The sequence below is a fragment of the Felis catus genome, chromosome D1, assembly GCF_018350175.1.
Source record: "Felis catus isolate Fca126 chromosome D1, F.catus_Fca126_mat1.0, whole genome shotgun sequence".
Taxonomy (NCBI): Eukaryota; Metazoa; Chordata; class Mammalia; order Carnivora; family Felidae; genus Felis; species Felis catus.
Window position 1 is genome coordinate 98,225,720 of NC_058377.1, and position 15,426 is coordinate 98,241,145.

The 15,426-nt window shown below is 45.4% G+C and overlaps 1 long non-coding RNA gene across 1 annotated transcript; it reads right to left on the reverse strand.

Moving 5' to 3' along the window:
- Positions 1-7,719: 7,719 nt before the first annotated feature.
- Positions 7,720-15,043, reverse strand: LOC123380592. Its single transcript, XR_006586592.1, has 2 exons — positions 12,462-15,043; positions 7,720-12,356 (listed from the first exon to the last, which is right to left on the reverse strand). It is a non-coding gene; the product is annotated as an uncharacterized LOC123380592 (long non-coding RNA).
- Positions 15,044-15,426: the final 383 nt, after the last annotated feature.

Below are 15,426 nucleotides of genomic sequence, written 5' to 3' on the forward strand. Positions count from 1 at the left end.
CTCTCTGGGCTGTTTCTTTCCTCCTCTTCCCCAGGCAAGGGGGGGGTGGGGAGGAGGGGGTGGGGGGAGGAACTGGATCCTCCTCCTCCTCCAGGAGAGACACACACAGGCCCCGGGCCGGAATAGGGGTGGGGGGGAATCAGAGCAGCAGGAGAGAAACTGTGGGAGACAAACAAGCCCAACTCTTCATCCTCCTCCTCCTCCTCTCAGCAGCAGCAGCGAGCACCACCAGCCCATTCACCACCCGGCCCCGGGCCGCAGCACCTCCGCCGCCTCAGCCCGGGGATCCCTCCGCCCAGGCCCAGACACACTCGCCCGCGCGGGAGCCCGCCGCGCGGCCCCGCCGGCCCGCCGCCGCCGCCGCCGTGCGCGCCCCCGCCGCTCCCGAGAGCCGGGCGAGAGGGACTGGGGCTGGGAAAGCGGGGACGAGGGCGGGGGGGGGGAGAGGAGACGCCGGGGTAGAGGGGCACGGCGGGGAGGGAGGGGGCCGCCGGGCGGAGTTGTACGGCGGCCGGCCCGGGCCCCCGCGTCTCCGCCGGCGGCTCCTGGGCCGCACGGGCCCCCCCGGGGGCGACGGGGCGGCGGCGGGAGGGGCGGCGGGGGCCCGCGGCGGCGCTCGGGCGGGCGGACTACTTGACGTGTCGGTGCGGCGAATTTATTTCACTTTGCCTAAGGAACGGGGTGTGCTGCGGCCCCCATTGCCTAGGGAAAAAACCCGGATGTAAAGTGAGTGAAACTAAACTAGAGTGAAGTAGGGCAGCAGCAGCCAAACTCCAGTGCAGCGGCGGCGGCGGCGGCGGTGATGGGGCTGAGCACGGAGCGGCGGCGGCCAAACTCCGGGGCCGCCGCAATGATGGGCCCGTGCAGCGCCGCAGCTCGGCTCCCATGTAGCTGCAGCCGAGGCGAGGCCGGAGCCCGCTGCGGCCCCCCCAACTCCGCGGCCCGAGCCCAACTCCCCCCTCCCGCCGGCAGGAGCTGCAAAGGGGCTCCGGAGCGGCCCCAACTCCCTCCCGTGCAACAGCAGTTTTAAGGGGGGAAAAAAGCCGCGAGGGCAAGAGCGAAGGGAAGCAATGGGGAAGCACTGCAATGGGGGAGCGTGGTCCAGGCAACAGGAGAAAGATGCAACCTCAAGTCGAATGCAACATGCAATCCCCGGCCGCCGCTCGCCCGCTCCCTCCCCTCGCCACCCCGCCCCCTTTCCAAATAACTACCCTTGAACCACTTTATTAGCCACACTTAGTCCCACACTCGCGTCGGGGAGGGGCGGGGGACGGGGTCCTTCCCTCACCTTTATTTATTGCTGCTTTCTCCCCCCTCTCCATGTTTTTTATTCCTAAGTTCTTTTGTTCTAAGGGGGATGATGGCATTTACTTTTCTGCTTTGTGTAGCAGGGCAATCACTGGGAATCGGCCACGTATAATCCGGCGGTTTGTCATATTTTATTAGTGAAAGTATTTTATGCCTATTCTACCTCCAAGGACTGTAACATGGAGAACTGCAGGGAGGGAAAAAAAAAAACATCAGAGGAATTCTTGTTTTGAGAGATTTCTTGGCGGGGAGGGGAGGGGCCCCCCTAATTTTTGGTGGGGGGGTTATTTAGATTTTCAAATCGATAGTTTTCAACTTAAAGCTTAATGTTTTTGTATGGATATACTACTAGATTCTAAAATAACACCCAACCACAATAAAGAAAAAGAAAAGTCCAGAATCCTACATTAAAGGAAAAAATCCCTACTGGACAGTGATATTATCTGGTCTGTGCAGCACGATGGACTTAACGTAGTGTTGGCCTTCGAATGTTAAATAACAATAAACCCCAACCTCAACTGAATACAAATGGGGGGTGGGGGTGGTTTTGTTTTTAAGGCTCAGCACTTTTGTAGCATCTGCCACTACGCATTTTCCAGGCATTGATTAGCCATGCAACTCCCATAGGCATGAAGTCCAGTTTTTGCAGATAAAGAGCAACAGTGGTGAGATGATTTGCCCAAAGTCAAAGTGAGTCATTGACAGAACCAGAAATAGCCTTAGACTCTATTTCTTACTAGTCACATCTTTCCCATTAAATAGTATTTCCTCCAAGAAATAAACAGTATTTAAAAATAAACAGACGTCCTTTACCTTGCTATGTGTTTCCACCAGAGGTGCTTTGAGATCCTTGGATATGAAGGTGTTTTCTTACTTCTGTGACCTGCAAAATTAAGTTGACTTTCTCAAGAAAAAAAAAAAAATTGTTTAATTCTGATTTCTTAAAGCTTAGAAAAAGTATGGGCTTTCTTTTATATGTGTAAGCCATTTAGTACTCTGAGCTTTATATTCAAAAAAAAATTCACAGCAGAGAAAGTGTGTAAGAGTTTGAGAGCAAAAATGAAAATCCCTATAAATGATTCAAGAAGCCTGGATGAACTCATAATGTTGTGAAACCGAACCCATAACACAGTCAAGATGAATAACGGAAGGACAGGTTGGGTAGTAAGACCCAGCTTTGCCACCTAGAGATAACTCTAATGTATTTAAAAGATGAATTAAGGCAGGGCCTCTCAAACTGGACCAACCAGGCACTAGAACCACAACCTAATGGGGTCATTTCAAATCAGCCCAGGCTGCCAAAAAATTTTTTCAGAGAAAGGCTGCTTTGGTGTGCTTTCTGGGAAAATAGTTAAAAATGTTTCCGAATTTCATAAAAAAATTTTAAAAACTCAAATGGTGCCTGAATGTGTAAATGCTATAGAAGAGGAGCCAGTCAACTTTTCTCTGTAAAAGCCCAAATAATAAATCTCCAAGACTTTGCAGACCATGGAGCCTTGGTCACAACTTCTCAACTCTATGTAGTTGTAGCACAAAATCAGCCATAGAAAATATGTAAACATATGAGCCTGGCTATGTTCTAATAAAGCTTTTATTTATGGGCCTTGACATTGGAATTTCATGTACTTTTCTTGTGTCACAAAATATTCTTTTAATTTTTTCGACCATTAAAGAAAAATGTTAAGGCATGTTTAGTTTGCGGGCTAAACCAAGGGGGTGAGCAGGACGGCCCATGGGCTGTGGTTTACCAACCCTGGCTTTAGAAGACTAAAGTTGACAAACATTAAGATGTTTGTTTATCAATCAAACCTCAGTGTCGTGCAAAACCGAGTTTTAGATATTTATATCTAATTAAAATATTTCAGGGGTGCCTGGGTGGCTCAGTCGGTGGTGTTCGACTTTGACTCAAATCATGATCTCGTGGTTTGTGGGTTTGAGCCCCCAGTCGGGCTCCGCGCTGACAGCTCAGAGCCTGGAGCCTGCTTCGGATTCTGTGTCTCCCTCTCTCTCTCTGCCCCTCCCCAGCTTGCTCTCTCTCTCTCTCTCTCTCTCTCTCTCTCTCTCTCTCTCTCTCAAACATAAATAAACATTAAAGAAATTTTTTAAGGGGTGCCTGGGTGGCGCAGTCGGTTAAGCGTCCGACTTCAGCCAGGTCACGATCTCGCGGTCTGTGAGTTCGAGCCCCGCATCAGGCTCTGGGCTGATGGCTCGGAGCCTGGAGCCTGTTTCCGATTCTGTGTCTCCCTCTCTCTCTGCCCCTCGCCCGTTCATGCTCTGTCTCTCTCTGTCCCCCCAAAAAATAAATAAACGTTGGAAAAAAATTTAAAACAAAAAAAGAAATTTTTTAATAAAATCAAATATTTTAACTAATTGTCTTAACACTCCGATAACTATCAAACTCTATGGAAAAGAAGAGCTGCGATTCACTATTAGATGATGGTTCCATTTACATACTCTTTCCCTCTCTAAGATGGTGTGGAGGAGTGGAACCAAGCCGACCCAGATTCAGACAACTGGACAGTACCACTCCTTTTCAACTAAGACACCTTGGGCAAGTTCCTTAACCTTTCAAATCCTCAGTTTTCCTATCTTGTAAAATGAAGCTGTTGTTGTTTTGTAGGGTTGTTGAGAAGATTGAATAAAATAATCCATGTGAAATGTTTGGTACAGTGCCTGGTACATGGGACTATATAATACATGTTTTCCCTGTGCCCTCAAATTCATTTCCTGAGTTAACATAACTCTGGAGAGGGTGAACACGTCCCAATTTCTTGTCAGCACAGATGTGGCATATGAGGTCCAAGGATTCTTGGGTGAGTCAAGGTTGTGGGGCTGGTATTATGATACATTTTGATGGGTCTTTCTCAATTTCTAAGCATGCCAGTCATGGGCACTTGGTAGACACACACTAGCTGTATGGCCTTAAACAGCACTTAAACCATCTGAACCTTGGTGTTTCTCATGCACAAATTAAAGATAATCCTCGTTGGATTTTTGAAAGGGTTACATAGCACAAATTCTAAAGAAAAAAAAAAGCTAACAATTAGTATGTTAGTGGAAATCCCAGAAATAAACTAAAAATTGTAAGTTTACATCAGAAGCTCCTTTGAAGTAAATCATTCAACTTTTAGACATAAATGACATAATAGCAGGTGCACAGTAACTTAGAATTTGCTTTCCTAAACCTGTTTACTCCCCCAATAACCATCAAAACCCTGTTGAATAAAAAGTAAACTCAAATTTTGAATGCTTTTAAATATTGGAGTACAGTTTTTACATTTTTCTCAAAATGGTCAAATCTACCTGTGATGTCTATATATATCCTGCCTTTCGTTCCATGCTTCCAGAGGCCACCCAAGGTCCTAGATTAGAAAAATACGTATAATTTTCTTCTTGTATTTTTATGGCTTCTATGTTTTACATTTGCCTTGTTACCATGTAGATAGATATAGATATATAGATATAGATATAGATACAGATATAGATATAGATATAGATATATTTTGGTATAAGAGAAAGGAGGTAGGAATCTAAATAACTTTTGTTTGATAGAAAATATTTAATATTGGGATTCTATTGGGTAATATAAAATGTCATTCAAAATGATAAAACATTAGACGATAAAACTATCGGTCTAATGCAGAGATACTGTAAATGTAGGAAAAATATTACAGAAGCTTATATATTCTAGTATTATATGGAGGCATTATGTGTTATAATACAAAACAAAGTCTCTTATGAATTTTCTTATTTTACAGGTTTTGTAATAGTCTGGTACACACTGTACCCGTAGATAGTAAGCTGTTTTGTATTTGTGTGTGATTGTTTCTGATATTCTGACAGTATTTGAGAATATTTCAAACCAGGTAAGGAGACCTCCCCCCAAAGGACTAATTGAACAAGCTTTCTTTTTTTTTTTTTTTTAATGTTTATTTATTTTTGAGAGAGAGAGAGAGAGAATGAACAGGGGAGGGACAGAGACAAGGGGACAGAGAATCAGAAGCAGGCTCCTAGATGACAGCACAGAGCCCGAAGAGGGGCTCAAACTCAAGAATCAGGACCTCATGACCTGAGCTGAAGCTAGATACTTAATCGACTGAGCTACCCAGGGGCCCCTGAACAAGCTTTCTTATCCAACTCCCCTCACCCGTCCTTCACTCAACTACTATCCTTTTTGTTAGACTGAAAAGTAAGCCCTTTGTCTCTTAAAAGGTCACCCTAAAGGAGATTTGAACTGTCTGAAGACCTGAGGGTCCTCCTTCACTGAGGCAGAGCAGTAACTATGGGAGTTCACCAGCTCTTCTTTTCTAATTCTTATTGGGCTAGAATAAATGGAAACCTGGCTTGTACCAACAAAGTGCTTAGATAAGTAGAGGAAGCCTAGCAATGTGATTTTTAAAGAATTATGACAGGGGCGCCTGGGTGGCACAGTCGTTAAGCGTCCGACTTCAGCCAGGTCACGATCTCGCGGTCTGGGAGTTCGAGCCCCGCGTCAGGCTCTGGGCTGATGGCTCAGAGCCTGGAGCCTGTTTCCGATTCTGTGTCTCCCTCTCTCTCTGCCCCTCCCCCATTCATGCTCTGTCTCTCTCTGTCCCAAAAATAAATAAACGTTGAAAAAAAAAATTAAAAAAAAAAAAGAATTATGACAGAAAATCCCCAGTGACTAGCCAAAGTTGAATGTATGTTCTTTCTCCCTACCGTCTCAATGGTTTCTGATCTTTTAAAAATCTTCACTTTGACTACCTTGTGTGTGCATTTACGGAAAGCCAAAATCATAATTGGAGATGGATCAGGTATAACTTGTAAATAAATAAATATTGGTGGATAAGCAGTTGGCTCTCTCGAGAATACCTTCAATTTCATTACTTTCGCCATAATCTCCAAGGTCAATTGAATCCTAAGCAACATGAGGTGTGTGTGTGTGTTTAATAGAATTAACTAAACCAGAGCTCCTGAACCTTAGCACTATTGACATTTGGGGGCCAGATAATTTTTGTTGTGGGCCGCACTGGAGGATGTTTAGCAGCATTCCTGGCCTCTACCCACTAGATGTCAATAGCATCTCCCCCACAGTGATGACAACTAAAGATATCGCCAGACATTGCCAAATGTCCCGTATGTGTGTGTTGGGGGGGAGGGGGGTGGGGTGAAGCAGGGGGAAGGAAGGTACAATTGCACCAGGGGTGGCAAGGGGGCTTGGGAGGCGGGATGAAAACCACTGAACCAGACCAAACACCAGGAACAAATTTAGATGTGTATTTGCATGTACGTGACTCTGCCTTCCACACAGAAGCAGATCCCAATTCCTTTTCCAAAAGTAACTGATATAGATCAGGGGGCCTAAGCTGGACCTGTTGTTAAAAACAAAAATGGTTGCAATTAGAACTGTAGAAACGTCTGCCTTAAAGCTGCCGAGCTGCTAAAAATATCACAAGAAGAATCTCCAAGACTGGAGATGTTAAAAGAATTTTATCATCTTATTATTTCCACCTTTAGATTATCCATTATCAACATAAATAAACTGCATCGTGGGCCTAAGCAATGACGTTATCTAGTGGAAGACATTCCCAGATTTGGAGTCTGAGAACCGGAGCTTGGGTCTGAGCTCTGCAAATGTGTAGTTAATCACTTTATCTCTCCAGGTCTATTTCCTTGTCCAAAATGGGGAAAACAATAATACTTAATCCACTGGATTGTTGTGAGGGTCCAAGCTGTTAGTGAGAAGTAGCAGGGCTTATTCTTGAGGAATTAGGTACGTTGGAATCATAGAGTCCTGGGTTGACTTTGAGCAAACGATGCACTATTGCAAGTCACGCTTTCCTTATGTGCAAAATGCAGAAATAACCATTCGACACTTCGTAGAGTTGTTACGGAGGTTAAATGAGATAATGTGTCATACGCGCTGGGTAAATATTATTATTGTTCTTTGGTAAATTGTATCAAGTTGTACAAATACATATCATTTTATTGCTACTCCTCTTCTGTGAGCATTGAAACCTGGGAAGGACAATTAATACACCTACATGAGTGAAACCCTGTTATAAATATGGAGCTTCCCAAATTCCAACCAAGTGAAAGCAGCATTAAACTTTAGTGTGAAACCTTCCATCTTTCATGTTAAATCAGTTAGGGCACAGGTTTGTTGCAATAACGTAAGGTTCTCTTCCCCTTATTGAAATAATGTTCTAATAAAGTTTTCACAACCTCTGTATCCCATAAAACACATGGGGTCAGGCATAGATAGCATGCCCAGCTAGCATAATATGTGTCCAGTGCCAAACATTTAAACCTGACTAGGTGCTGTTGTGAAATTCACCTTCCCCAAAAGCATTGGCAAATTGCACTGCAGTTCTACAATGGGGCGCAGGGAGGTGTTTCCTGAGTTAAAATATAAAGGGATCTGGAGGAATCTTGTATGTAAACTTTTTAATTAAAGTAGAGCATTCATACAGAGAAGTGCACAGATCACAGGTTGTACAAAGCAGTAAATTTTCACAAGGCAAACACGATTATGTAATCATTGGGTTTTTTTTTTTTTTTTAAGGTTAGAGAATCCTGTAATAAACATGTGTTTTATCATTAGGGGGTTAAAAAAAGGTTATTATGAATTTGAAAAAAAAAAAAAACAGTGGAGATATCCCAGACAAGACGATAACTGCCTTTGCGGTGCAAATGTGATTCTGAATCGTCGAACGGCAATATTGCAAAATGATAAGTTGGAATCAGATTGCCAAAATCATATCGCCATCTACCACTTGATATGTGATTCTGGACAACTGCACATGCGTCGGTCTTCTCATCTGTTAGACGGGGATAGTAACAGAATTGTTACTGGGAATAAATGAAATAATGCTTGTAAAAGTTTGGATGAGTGCCGGCACCTAGGCTCTTCATACATGTAAATGATTTCCTGTTTAGGGTGATTTCCCAAGGGACAATAGGGAAGTTATGGAGATCACAAGAATTCTTTTAGAAAAGAGGGAAATTTTGCACAGAAGAGGAGCTGAATCAGAACAGCTAAGGGGTGCTATCACTGAGCCCCGGGACCAGCAAAGGCTGGAAAATGAAGCCTGCGAGAAGCAGGGTACCTGCAGGTGGCAGGCAGGGTGATGAACCAAGGGGCTGTAAAGATAGTGCACTTCTGAACAGAAAGCCACAGGGGTGTGCCTGGCATCCAAACAGGACGTGACCTGATTTTTCAGAGACCAGAGTAAGGTCTAGGAGTGATTGTTTGTTTGATGTGGGCCTAGAGAGAGGAACGAGAGAAGCAGCAGCCATGGGAATCATAATCCTGGGGGTCAGAGCCTTGAAAGGCCTGTGCATTGAAGGAAGGGGACTCCTTTAGGGCTTTATCCAAGGTTACGAGGCTGGAGCTACTTATAGCTTTAGGAATGACCTCAAGTGTATATTGTCAGGCTGGCATTCCTTCACACTGAAATAAGATGGAATGGTGCACTTGAATCGACTTGGATCCCGAGTGAGAGAAACGGGCACTACTAAAGCAGAATGGAGGCAGGCTGAGTCTCAGAACCTAGACATGGCAGGGAAACCTCCCCTCTGGATGATGACAGCAAGGAACTGCCCCAAATCCAGCCAGCAACCTGACTGGTCAGAGCTGGACCTTCGAGTGTCCCTATTTCTTCTTCATCATCCCAATCTTGAAAATGGCATAGCAGTGCTCTAAGAGTCTGGTTTCTTTTTCCTTGCCTGGTATGGCAGGGGATGCATCAATATATAAGGTTCAGCAGGACAATTTTGGTGAACCCGTGCGTGACCCCGTGTCGTCACTTTCATGAAACATCTGTCACTAATGAATAAAGGGTATGAAACGACCGAGCTAGGAATAACCAACTCCCAGAGCCTGAACTTGGCCTCAGAATCCTTCTCAACCCAGTGCACTAGGCAGCCATGACCTGAATCCATTTTGTCATACCTGAACTTACCCCTCATTTCTTGCTGTAAGTAATACACCTGCCTTATCCACTCCTCCCAAAGCCCAATTCAAAGGGTATCAGATATGAAATCTGTCTGGCTTCAACCCTGAATCTTGAAATTAAGCCTTGGATAGGTAGCAATTGCTTCTCTATTTAGGGACCTATTCTCATATTTCTGAGTTTATAACTGATTTATGACCTATAAATAGTCACATCAACCTCGTTGCTGAATAATTTACATACTGAGGTCATGCTCTCTGGATGAACTTGACACCCATTAGTGTTAAACTAATCAACTGTGTGCATCCAAGCTAGAACACTCAGAGAACCACACCCCAAAGTGGCGGGAACGAAAAGGCAGAAGGCCTAGATATGATTCCCTCCTTTTAAGTCCAGCCAATTCACTTTCCTTGGAGTATGGAGCACGCCATACTACTCCTTTCGCTCTCTGCCTGCAGAGAACCAGTCAGATAATAGTTGCAAAAGGCCGAGTTTACTGAAGACTGGTGCTGTAAGTGAAAGAAAGAGGAATTAATTGAATTTAAAATAACTCCACTTCTATCATCCCAGCATCTGGGTGAGTGAATACAAGTAGAGGGTTAGGGACTTTGGGCTAAGAATTGCATTGGTGGATATGCAGCTAACACTGAGAAGTAGGGACCTGAAACATTATGTTCTCCTAGTGTATTGAGAGTGAGAATTAAAAACAACAACAACAACAACAACAACAAAAGAAAACAAGAAGCATTTTCCAATAGCCACTTGGGGACTTTTGACTCCCCGAGGGTGCAGGGCATGAGTCTCAGGGCCATGAACACTTTATTTTAATGCCTTCCTCAATTAGAAGAAGCTCAAACTTATTATTTTTCCAAGTACATTGTGTTGTCACCGTTCATCTAATAGAAAAGAAAAACTCATTCCAATTCCAATCTGGATGAATATTACATTTCCTTTGATAAACGTCAGTGGGTTGATGGGAACAGACCCATCCCAAGCTGAAATGCTCCAACCTAAGCTTTGTGACTAACTGTGCCTAAAGACAGCTCTTTTCATCCTGGAGTGTCCCTGCCTCAGCAGCCTAGACGAAACTAAAAAGATCACAGAGCAAAACCAACTGAGAGTATGACAACATTAGCACAGAGATCTCATGCTCATCTGTTATTAGAACCTAAGTCAATTTACAAAAATGTTGTTTTAAAGAAAAATGCTTTGGGATGAGTAACTGTATACAGCCAAAAGAAAACAAGCAAACAAACAAAATATGATAGTAATTAAGACAAGTGGGCCCCACTTCCAATCTAATTTTGGATCTAATCTTGAAAACTAAAGTTTCCCATGTTTAATTTTACCAAACTTACAATTTCAGAGACATTTTATCCTCAGGGCTGATTGGCCTTCAATTGGAAATAGCTCCCAAGATTTTCAGTCTAAATGTCTCCGCCTTCTCAGGTGCATTTAGCTCTTTGACACACCAGGTGTCTTAGGTTTCTGGGAACTGGGAGCCCGGGTCCCAGTTCTGCAAGTCGCTGCCCATACACTTGAAAAAGTCACTGGCTTAATGGGTTTCAATTTTTTCGCCTTCAACACAAAAATGTCTGCACCTTGTCTTACCATATTTAAAGGAGGGATCCCTAAAATCTTCCTCATGTGCTTGTTTTCCCCCCAACGAAGACTTACTGTTGACCATTAACAGTAAACTTAACAGCTGCCATTTACTAAGCATTCCAGGCCAGATGTTTTGTGCACACTTAAAATTTTATAGATAAGAAAACTGAGGTATAGAGGGGTTGGGTAAGTTGCCTGAAGTCGCATAAATAGTAAATGGCAAAACTGGGACTCCTGCCCATGGCTACTTAGATTCAGGTTCTGCTTTCTAATGGGAATTCCCATGAGCCACAAGGAAGGCGAGATGGGCTAGAGCCAGGCTGAGCGATGAACCAGGCAAGGCTTACAGAAGAATGAATGGGTTCCAAGACAAGGGTCTCCAAAGAAGAGACTTATCTTCACTGTGGCCAAAGGAGAAGTCAGTCTCTAGTCCACCTAGGGAGACACAGGGTATAACAGAAAACGTGGAGTTTGGAATCGGAATGGCCTACACGAGCATCCTGGCTCACCTACTACTTAGCTGAGGGGCCTTGGACAGGTGATTTAGCCTCATTTTTCTCATCTGTGAAATAGGGATAATAACACTCGCCAAGTTGTTTTTGTGGTTAGAAATAATTCATGTCAAGCACCTTGCACACGGTAGGCATACGATACACGGCAGGCAATATATCATATCCTTCCATAAGTACCTTGGCAGCGTTTTTCCAAAATGTGCTGTTAGGAGGCATTAGGTAATGGGGGGAAAAGACGAAAGAAGTTCTAAGTGAGAGGACACTTTGGCAGTCAAGTAAACCTGGGAGATGCTGTTAGAACAAAATCAAACTGTTCCTAAAATTTACTACAGGACTTTTCAGAGCCTTTAAATCGCAAAGATGCAATAGGAATCCCTAAGAGGAAGCATCGTCCCAATTACTGGCCATACAGTCCCATTTTTATGGAGCATCTTATAGACTGACGTTCCTGTGAGCACACGTTAAGTAGCATTGGTCCAGGGGCGCGCGTGCTCTTGACTTTGGCTCCGGTCAGGATCTCACCGGTTCATGGTTTCACATCCTGCATCAGGCTCTGTGCTGGCAGTGTGGATCCTGCTTGGGATTCTCTCTCCTTCTCTTTCTGCCCCTCCCCCACTCACATGCTCTGTCTCTTTCTCTCTCAAAACAAATACACTTTAAAAAAACAATAAAAATAATAATAAAAAAGCACTGATCCGGTGAGTTTTGGAAGAAAAAGCTGGGTTCCTCAGGTTCGGTCATCATGACGCGCTTACTGTTTCATCATACCTCCAGAGCTGTCTCTCCTCTCCGTTTATGTCTCCCGAAAGTAGGACTCCTTTTCACAGATGTCCCAGAATGAAGCTCTAAAGAGCAGTTTCTAACATCCATTCAAGTGAAAAGTTCAGCTCCCAACAGGACAAGGCAACATCCACAAAGCTGACCAAGGAAGACCCATGGGGCCAAGGCATGACTGGGCCCCTCAGGATGGCAGGACACGGCTGCTGCTGCTTCCCTCCTGCCAGAGAAGTTTAAAAAGTGCAGGTGCTCCCTACACCACCACCACCACCCCCCCCCCCCCAGAAGGCACCAGCATGGGGGGAAAAGAGACCCCATCACTTACCCAGAGAGCAAGAGGCCAGGCCATCCCGAGGGGCCCTGCTTAGCTCCTGTCCAAGCGCTTGGCCAGCCCGGCCCAAGGAGGGGGGAAGAATTAAACAGAGGATCAGCTTTTTATTTTCATGTAAAAAGCACTTGCCCTGGGGTTATAAATGTTATTGCATTTGTGTAGCACTTTACTGCTGCCCTCAGCTTGCAAGCATCACGGGCTCCCAGTGGCAGTACTGTTATAACCCTTGATCAATAGCTTATTTCTATCGCCTTCAGTCCCAGCTGCCAATCCGTTCTGTATAATGTGGGAGGCAGACTTCACTGCTCTCCAGCTGTACATGTTATGAATGTAAACTGTGCGGGGAACATATGTACGTGTGTGCGTGCGTTGAGTGGGGGACATGGGATTTTTGAACAAGGAATGACAAAAATGGGCCCCTTGTTCTGGGAGACTACCACAAAACTGGGAGTTTCCTCTCTAGCGACTGCTTCTCTCCTTCTCCCTCTTTTTCTCTCTCTCTCTTTCTCTCTCTCTCTCTCTCTCTGAAATGAGTTGGTTGGTATTCTTTGGTGGGTCAAGAGAAATACGACAAAATTTGCTCTTGTTTGTGTGTTTTTCTGTTATGTATATGGGAGGTGAGTGGTAAAAGGTGGCTTGAAAAGTCGTGTGTTCTGATACAGAAAGGGCCATGGCTATCTTATTCATCACCCCGGTGTTCCCAGCACCCAGACAGAGCCTAGCACAAAGTAGGTGCTCAGGAAATATTTGTTGACTAAATGAATGAATTCCCACTTGCACTAGGAGGGGAGGAGGAGCGTCCTGGAACATTCTCCCACAGCTGCCTAAGCAAAGAGCACAGGAAAAAGGCTTTATGTTGCCACAGCAGTGGGGACCACAAAGAGCTACTGCGTGTCTGTGTTATTTAAGGCTCACTGGTAGGCACCGTGGGAACCATGGGGAAATACGATCCATAAGCGTAACCAGCTTCCACTGTTCTATCTTTCCACGGAGGAAAGTCAGCCAAGCAGCCGCTTAGAGGCCAGATACCTCACCTCGCTATCTTCCCCTCTGAAACCGGTTTTAGGACCATCCCGCTCGGGGAGAGGCCTTGAAACAGGACCCCAAGGCTCCCCAACATTCTCCAGCACCAGGAAAATGACTCTGGCTCTCAGTAAGGCAGCCAGGCCTGCCCTTGTCTGAACCGGCGTCCTTGAGACGCAGCCAAACCTCTCCCGGCTTTGGCGGAGGGATGTTGAGGTGACATTCTCCCTGCCACTCAGCATCTTTTAAACAAGCCTCCTCCACCTTGGGAGAATACGCATGAACTCTCTGCAGGCTAGGGCCGCGGAAGCTGAAAATTCCCTTTCTCCCTGGGAGGGGATTTCATCGCGAGTGAAAAAACACACCTCCCGTGAAAAATAAGAACCTGGGCTATCTGCGAGCTGTCTCTGGCAAAGTTCTTTTGGTTGCCGATGGTGGAAATCCACATCAAGCGGAGTTAGTGAAGGAGGGACGAGGACCTCACTGGAAGGAAATGAAGGTGTCTCGTGGGGCCAGGTCAGTGGGCCTCAGAAGGACCTGGAACTGAGCCCTGGAAAGGGTGGAGAGGCAGGAGTAGGAGCTCCCCTTGTCTGCCTGCTGCCAGCCACACTTGAGTTTCCTCCTGCTTCCAGCTCATCCCAGAGTTCACAGCCTCAGGGGCATGTGGCGGGAGGGGAGCAGGAGGTTGGCACAGGCCGTTTGGCTCTGGACCACACCGCCTGTAGTGCACCCTGAATTAATATTTTTAATAAATCCTGTAATTATCTTGTGAACAGAACATTTTTGTGGCACTCTAGTTTTGGGGTTAAAAGCATTAATTTGTTCAATATAAACATTAAAAAACATACCATCATTTTTGTAACCTTGTTTCTTTATTTCTGAAGGCACCAGGAGCCTTACAAAATACAAGTGAGCTCTAAGGCCCCAACTAAGGAGTGCACTCTGCTCCGAGAAGCCGGCTCTCAGGCCCGGTTCTGAATGTCTGGGAGAGAGATTCTGCCCTGCTCCCCTTGGGCCAGAGGTTCACCCCAGCACAGTTGACTGTCATACCGCAAGCCCCCTGACAGATGCAGAAGAAAAGGGGTCGTTATGGGCTGCACGGACGGATACCCCACAGTGCGTCTGCTGTACTCTCCTCTTTGGGGGCTCACTCTGTGTAGATGTCCAGCTGCTGCAAGTCTGGCGAGCAGAGGGCCCCAAAGACTGTGTAGTCCAGGAGGGAGCTCACCTTTCCTTTCCTAAGCGTGGATGACCCCAAAGTGTGCTTTCCTCCGATCCTGTCGTTCTAGTGTATTGCTCTTTTCCTCGAGCTTGCTATCTTTTTATTTGTAAGTTTTTGATTTATCATATCTCTCTTTTGAGTTGCCTCAATTTTTGTGGCACGACAAAAGAAAAAAATTAAAGAAATGTCAGGGTTTGTATTTAATGTCATCAGATCAACACACATCTTGTAGGCTTCTCAGGATCCTAGCTGTCCTCCCAGAGGGCTTGGTCCAAGTTAGCCTTGGTTTGTCCATCCCTCCTTCCCTCTCTCCTTCTTTCTTTTTCTTTCTTTCTTCTTCCTTCCTTCCTTCCTTTCTTCCTTTCTTTCTTTCTTTCTTTCTTTCTTTCTTTCTTTCTTTCTTTCTTTCTTTTTCTTCCTTCCTTCCTTCCTTCCTTCCTTCCTTCCTTCCTTTCTTTCTTTCGTTGTTCAAGAGTAACGTTTTTCTTTAGAAGCAATACAAATGTCTTTTAAAAAATATTTTTAAATGGGGGTGGGGGCGCGCCTGGGTGGCTCAGTCGGTTAAGTAAGTGTCTGACTTTGGCTCAGGTCATGAACTCACGGTGTGTGGGTTCGAGCCCTGCGTCGGGCTTTGTGCTGACAGCTCAGAGCCTGTAGCCTGCTTGGGATTCTGTGTCTCCCTCTCTCTCTGTTCCTCCCCTGCTCACTCTCTCT